The sequence below is a fragment of the Propithecus coquereli genome, unplaced genomic scaffold (genome assembly GCF_000956105.1).
Source record: "Propithecus coquereli isolate 6110/MARCELLA unplaced genomic scaffold, Pcoq_1.0 Scaffold2, whole genome shotgun sequence".
Classification (NCBI taxonomy): domain Eukaryota; kingdom Metazoa; phylum Chordata; class Mammalia; order Primates; family Indriidae; genus Propithecus; species Propithecus coquereli.
In genome coordinates this window covers 8736076-8744184 of record NW_012144966.1, presented here as the reverse complement: position 1 = coordinate 8744184, position 8109 = coordinate 8736076, and positions in this window count along the sequence as shown.

Below are 8109 nucleotides of genomic sequence, written 5' to 3'. Positions count from 1 at the left end.
AGATAATTTCTTTCTATTTTTAGTAAAGACAGAGGTCTTGCTCTTGCTCAGGCTGGTCTCGAACTCCTGAGCTCAAACAATCCACCCGCCTCAGGCTCCCCGAGTGCTAGGATTACAGGAGTGAGCCACCGTGCCTGGCCGTTTTATTCTTTTTGATTGTGCTATGAATGGAGTTGTTTTTCTAATTTTATTTTCAGATTGTTCATTGATAGTGTATAAAAATACAATTGATTTTTGTACATTGATCTTTTATCCTCCAACCTTGTTGACAGTTTTTTTGTTCTAATAGTCTTTAATGGATTCCCCAGGATATTCTATATACAAGATCATATCATCTGAAAATAGATAGTTTTACTTTTTTCTTTCTAATATGGATGTCTTTTGTTTCTTTTTCCTGCCTAATTTCCCCGGTAGAACCTCCAATACAATGTCAAGTAGAAGTGGGGAGAGCATACATCCTTATCTTGTTTCTGATCTTAGAGAAAAAAAGCATCCAATCTTTCACCATTCAGTATGGTATTATCTGTGGGCTTTTTCCATAGATACCCTTTATCAAGTTGAGGAAGTCCCCTTCTATTCCTAGTTTGTTGAGTGTTTTTATAGAAAAAGATGTTGGATTTTGTCAAATGCTTTTGCTGTATCAATTGAGATGATCATGTGATTTGTGTTCCTTATTCTATTAGTATAATGTGTTACATTCATTGGCTTTCGTTTGTTAAAACAACCTTGCATCCCTGGGACAAATTCCATTTGATTGTGTTGTATAATGTATTTTATATGTTGCTAGATTCAGTTTGCTTTATTTTCTATCTTCACAAGAAATATGGGTCCGTAGTTTTCTTTTTTTAATGATATTTTTGATTTTGATACAAAGGTAATCCTGGCTTCATAGAATGAGTGGAGAAAGTGTTCCCTCCTCTTCTATTTTTTTGCAAGAGTTTGTAAAGGATTGCTGTCAATCCTTTAAACATTTGGTAGAATTCACCAATGAAGTCATTCTGGGCTGACAGGTTCTTTAAATATTATGCTAGGTAGCAAGAGATTGTGGGAGGTCAGAGGAGCAAGTGACCAGCTCTGACTAGGAATAAGGAAGGTGGAAGAAGAGGAAATAGATGGGTTAGGGCACTGAATGGCCAGACCCTCACCAGACATAACCTGCTACTTCTCCCATGTGGTTGTTATTGCCATTGTTTTGAGGACAGAGGAGGTAGAGAGGTCATTTGAGGGTTTTACACTAAACAAGTATGGAACTAGTGCCTAAGCCATGGGAGGAATTTTGCTAGCTGATTGCCAGTCAGTAGGAATCACACTTTAGGGTGAAGGATGTAGCTGAAGACTGAGTGTCCAATCAGGAAGACGGAGAGCTGAGAAAGTAGGTACAACCAGCTGCAGGAGGTAACAAAGTGAGTGTGGAAAATGGCATAGCCATACCGATAGCTCAGGGATTCAGAAAAGTATCCCTGTGTAGTCCATCTGCTGCAGCATCCTTCTTATGCTTGCTCTGTGCCAGGGCTGCGGTCTTAAGGGGTCCCACACCACAGCAGTTAGCCAAGGTCTTTCAACCTCTTTTATCTCCCTCCCCCTTTTACTGGAATTCGAACTCCTTAACAGCAGAGATTATGTTCTGTGAATATATATCTTCTACAGAGATTTACCAAATTCAAAGAAGGCATCCATTAAAATTTCTTTGGACTTTTTTTTTTTTTTTGAGATAGAGTCTTACTCTGTGGCCCTGGCTAGAGTTCTGTGGCCCTGGCTAGAGTGCTGTGGCATCATCATAACTCAGCGCAACCTCAAACCACTGTAACCTCAAACTCCTGGGCTCAAGTGATCCTCCTGCCTCAGCCTCTTGAGTAGCTCAGACTGCAGGTGTGCGCCACCATGCCCAGCTAATTTTTTTTCCTACTTTTTAGTAGACACAGGGTCTCGTTCTTGCTCAGGCTGGTATCGAACTCCTGACCTCAAGCAGTCCACCACCTCAGCCTTCCAGAGTGCTAGTATTACAGGTGTGAGCCATCGAGCTGGCCTTGACATTTTAAAAAAGAATAATGGCTCATCCAAATTCCACTTTCCACTTCCTTCCCCCAGCCCATCTCCCAACTCTTCTAAATTCTCATTGTGCCAGACAGTTAAGTAGCTCAAGAATCATACTCTAGGATGACAAGACGAGGTGGGTGTGTTAGCATCAGAGGAGGACATTCAAATCCTATTTCCATCCCCTAAGCTGCAATGAACAAGATGTCTCAATCAAGAATATCTTTTCCAGCCAGGTGTGGTGGCTCATGCCTGTAATCCTAGCATTCTGGGAGGCCGAGGCAGGAGGATCACTCAAGGTCAGGAGTTCAAGACTAGCCTGAGTAAGAGCAAGACCCCTGTCTCTACTAAAAATAGAAAGAAATTAGCTGGACAACTAAAAATACATAGAAAAAATTAGCTGGGCATGGTGGCGTATGGTTGTAGTCCCAGCTACTCGGGAGGCTGAGGCAGAAGGATAGCTTGAGCCCAGGAGTCTGAGGTTGCTGTGAGCTAGCCTGATGCCACAGCACTCCAGCCCAGGCAACAGAGCAGGACTCTGTCTCAAAAAAAAAAAAAAAAAGAATATCTTTTCCTTACCAAAATCTTAGCAAGAGAACTAATTTAAAGCAAAACTAGCTACACAGACACCTCTGAGTCCCATCTAGAAAATTTACTGTATTCTCAGAGGGAGCACACTGTCTGGGTAGCCATGGACACAACAGGGAAAGAGCACTGAATTGGCAGCCAGGGGACCTGGGCTTTGAGTACAGTCCTGCCACTAATTAGCTGCACCACCTTGGTTGGACAAGTCACTTAGTTTCTTTGGCCTTTTGTGAAACAGAGGAGTTGGAATAAAATATCTAGTAAAGTCTCTTCCAAATATAGAAAAAGTAAGCTTTGATGACATTTAATACTTATTTTACTCACGCCTGTAATCCTAGCACTCTGGGAGGCCAAGGCGGGCAGATTGTTTGAGCTCAGGAGTTCGAGACCAGCCTGAGCAAGAGCGAGACCCCGTCTCTACTAAAAAAACTAGAAAGAAATTATCTGGACAACTAAAAATATATACATAAAAATTAGCTGGGCATGGTGGCGCATGCCTGTAGTCCCAGCTACTCGGGAGGCTGAGGCAGAAGGATTGCTTGAGCCCAGGAGTCTGAGGTTGCTGTGAGCTAGGCTGATGCCACGGCACTCCAGCCTGGTCAACAGAGCCAGACTCTGTCTCAAAAAAAAAAAAAAAAACACTTATTTTAACTAAAATGTTATTAATATACATAGTTATTGTAGAATGTCACTTAACATATCTCAAGTATTCTTCATAGTTCATGGTTATCTTACAAACAATCTGATGGTATAATATGCAGGTTATTTTATAGAATTTAAGGTGTGATTACTAAAATATTTAATAGACTTACCATAGCTTGGCTTTTGTGGCTTATTGGTCACGTGTCTGTGTTGTAGCCAAGCTCTCACAGGGAAGTGTGTTACTTTGTGACAGTCTGCCTTATCTTTGTTTATAAATAAGATTTTATAAAGTATGGAAGGGGTTCATATTCAGTCTAGTGTAGTGACAAAAAGTACAGTCTCTGGTCAGACTAGCTAGGTATGAATCCTAATTCTCTCAGTACCATCCAAACCATTGTGGCCAAGTTATTCTTAACCTGTGGTTTCCTCAGGTGTAAAGTGGGAGCAAAAAACGCTACCTTTCCCTCATTTGGTTGTTGTGAGAATTAAGTGAAATAAGTCTTGTAAGGGCTTAGAATTGTAGTCCATACGTAGTGTCTGTTCAACAGATAAAAGCTATTTTACTGTTATTTATGATACGTAAAAGAAAGATCTCCTTCATGCTTGTTATTTACAAATGGGGAGGTAAATAGGAGAATAGTAGCTGAAAGGAGTAGAAGCTACTATCTCTGTGAAGTAGGAATCTGTTTAAGGAGATGACTGCAATTTTCATTACAAATCATGTAGAACTATATAGACTTCTGCATATTTTCATTTAAATAAGTATAATTTGAAAAACAGAAGTGGGTTTGAGGAAAATCAATGTGTTGATAATTTTCAGAGGGAATCAAGGTAACGGTTCCAAAACCTTGGTTCATTTTTTCCAACGTCAGATTGAATGGAAGACAAGGACAATGTGACAAATTTTTCAAAAACCTAATTAATATAAAAGTTGTCCTTTATTCTCAGATCAGTGTTTCTTTTTGGTGTTAAAAATAGCATTTCCAAAAAAAAAAAAAAATAGCATTTCCTTTATGAAATAAAGGAGAGAGTAAATTTAAAATAATCCTTAGAAAAATTAAAAATTGAAATCCTTTCCATGGCAGTCACCTTTCTCCCTTTTTTGGTTTAATTTCAAAGATCTGTCAAATCCAATATCCTAAGAACCACTATCTACCTGGGAAAGGTCAGTGCATACTGTGTAGGACAGTTGCAGCCATTTAGGTAAAAGATTCTGTTCTGGGCCAGGACAGGTACCATGAAGAATGGAAAGAGAGCAAGCCAAGTGTGTCATCACTGGGGAATGTTCCATGGGACTCGGTAGACACTGAACATGAGGTGGGGTTGGGGGGAGAATCTAGAGTGACTCCCAAGGTCTCACCTCCTCCTCAAGCCTCCTTTGTCTGTGGGCCCTTTCCTTAGTTATTTCCATAAGCCATGCGGCTGGCCTCCCGCCACTGACCTTTGCCCATCCTGCTGTTGCCTGCTGCCCAGAAAGCTCTTGCCCTCTTCCTTACCTGCTCCTACCTCTTTTGTGATTTCACTTCTACTTGTGGCTTATAACTCAAATGTCACTGCTCAGTGAACCCGTTCTTGTCTCCTTAGTGGAGTTTGTGTCCCCTTGTAGTACAATCCCAGAGCACTGTGAATCTTTGGAACACTTACCACTGCTTGTAATGATACATTTGTTTTTGTGATTGGTTGTCTCCTCTACTCAATAAAGGAAAGGACCATATTTGTGTTTATTCACTGTTGTGTTTCCAATGCCTAATACCTGGGGGTGTATAGTATGGTGTCAATAAGTATTCATTAAATAAAAGACTGAATGTATCCATCAGGTCTGACACTTTGTACAGACTTTTATAGTCACTTAGAAATCTATAGGTGAGAATGCATTGACAGGCAAATGGAAGGTATATAGGCCCATCATAAAAATTATCATCACTATTTCCAAGTGGAAGTTTCTGCCAAGTATGCTAGCTCAACTTAACAACACTTTACATACGTCAAACAGACATGAAGCAGGGGACAACTATTTCCTGGTCTTTGGGTTACATTTTGTCAGAATGACAAAATTGGCCCTTTATCAGCCAACTGGGTAGATGAGTAGGCAGACTTCAGGGAAGCACAGGGACTTGGCAAATAAGAGAAACAAAACTTTTACTTCTTAAAATCTTCAAACACCCCCTGTGAACCTCACCTTAACTTAAAAGATAAGACTTGCTGCTGTGCTTCCCTCTGTCTGGATTTTGGGACAGGCAGGGATGAACTCCTGAGCAAGGGGCTGGGGGAGGAGGGGTAACTGATGCCTTGATGGTGTAAGGCCAGGGGTAAGGAGGGAGGAATACCCTGGGTGGCATCTCTTTTCCCTGGGTGCCCAGTTAAATGGGATCTGTTCTGTGATCCCCAAGGGATCAGGTATAACTTTTGAGCCACACTGTCCAGATTCATGGCACATTTCCCTATCTGTATTTTTCTGTGTATTTTCCTATGAAACAGCAGTCAATGAAGTCTTGTTTTGGTGTTTTGGTCTAAGCTAAGGCTAGAGAATCATCAGCCTTTGTGGTTGTTGTCTCAAGATCCCTCCTCACTTGGAGATTCCTCTTGAGTAGTAAACTTCCTAGTTCTTAGGTTTGTTTTCTTTAAGGAAGATACTTTTCTACACATTTCCTCTCCCTTTAAAACCTATGAAGTGTACATCATCATCATCTCCATTTTTTACAGGTGAGAAATAGTCCTGGTGAGGTTAAGGAACATGCCCAAGGCCACAAGGTAGCAAATGGCAGGGCTGACTATTCAACCCATACTTTTTCCACAGACAGTCTATAATAATTGCTATAATAAAGGTTCAGACCAATAATTTGTTTAAACGTGTAATGCAGAGTAATTAATAGAAAATTATAATTTATTTAGTTATCTTGACCATTGCTTCCCCTTACCTCTCCCCAGGTTGGACTTGTCCAGGTAGTATAAAATGTGGTCTCTTCTACAACAAATAACTAAGAAATATCAATGGCTTTTGGTAACCTCAGAACACAAGTTTTTACTTTGATTTGCTTTTTAAAAAATGAGATATAATTCACATATCATGATAGTCACCCTTTTAAAGTATACAATTCATTAGGTTTTTGGTATATTCATGAATTTGTGCAACCATCACCACTACATAATTTAAAAATATTTTTATACTTTGATTCATTTTTAAATGCTCTGCTCTTATAGGTATAAGAGAACAACTAGGTATGTGCAATTGAGAACTCCAAGAAAGATCTAGAGATCTCAAGTGAAACTGGAGTCAGTAAATGTAGTGCTGCCATTGTGGTGTTAAAAAGGGACCTGCATGGTGGACATATTTGTATTCAGTCTAGTTCAAGAGCTGCCCTCTAAAAGTGGTGAGGAAAACGGTCAAAGGAGGGTAAGGAAGATAATTAAAGGGCAGGAAAATAAGATTCACAATGAAAACTTTAAAGAGCTTGCAGTTATTTAGGAAAGGTCATTTAAGAGAAACTTTAAAGTACATGAAAGGATTGTTATACATAAAATGGTGACATTTTCTTTTCCCTTCCGTCATTCACTAAAGAAAGGACAAAGAAAATGGATTCATTCTGTGGATGAATAGTTAGGTTAGCATAGAAGAAGAAAGTCATGACAGGAGGCTTGTTAACCACCAAAACCTGGATGGCAGCAAAAGGTCCTCTGATGTTTTTTGAAAAATTTTTAAAATTTGAAGTAGTTTTAGACTTACAGAAAGCTTACAAAGACTAGTATAAAGAATTCACTTATCCAGATTCCTCAATATTGACATTTTACCACATTTATCATTTGCTCTATATTGTCTGAACCTTTGGAGAGTAAGGTATGAACATGATTCCTCTCTTTGTACCCCTAAATACTTCAGTGGATCCGTCCCCAAACAAGGACATTCTCCTGCTGAACCATAATATTATAATGTACTATTATAAAAATTGAGAAATTAACACTGATACAATACTATTATTTAATCTATATACCTTACTTTAAAAAAAAGTTTTCCTGGTCCAGGATCATGTCTCTTAAACTCCTTTAATCTGGAACAGTTCTTCAGTTTTGTCTTTCATGACCTTAATATGTTTAAGAGTACCAGCCAGTTATTTGGAAAGCCTGTCCCTCAATTTGGGTCTCTGCTGCTGTTTTTTTTTTTTTTTTAAACCAGAATTTTCATTGTTTGAGGAGTTTTAGGTATGGTCTAGAGTGACTCCTTGAATTAGCCTCTGTTCTCAAGTTTCCTCGCAGCCACTTCATACAGTATTAGATTTACAGATGGTGGTGGACAGACAATAAAACATTTTTCTTTTCAGAACCGACCGGCTTATATTACATAGATTCCGCGCCCCCCAACCCCACCGCATTTTACAAGTTTATTTTAACAAAAGTAAGTTTGTGGAAGAATTAGCACCTACTCTCTTTAAGCATGTGAGACTTAAATTACTTGTAGACGCCCATTTTGAGAATCTCACCTTTGCAGTGATGAACTATGCCCTGGGCTCAGAAGACAAAGAGCTGCAAAAATGGGTGGGTGTTACTCGTTACAATCATTCAACAAATATTTGGTGAGTGCCTAGTATATGCTGGGCTCTGCTCCAAGTCCTGGGAATATATTCGAGAATAAAACAATAAATCCCTGTCCTTGAAAATCTAGTTGGAAAAATTAAACTTTAAATTAAAAATAAAAAATCGGAAACCAGGTATTAGACTTTCTTACACAGGAAGAATGCAAGTCTCTGTGAAAATGGGCAATTCTGAGATTCAGGATTATAATTTGGATAACGCTGCAGAATCCCTGGTAAACGCGCTGATTTAATAAAGTCTTCGGTTTATCCAATTGCACTA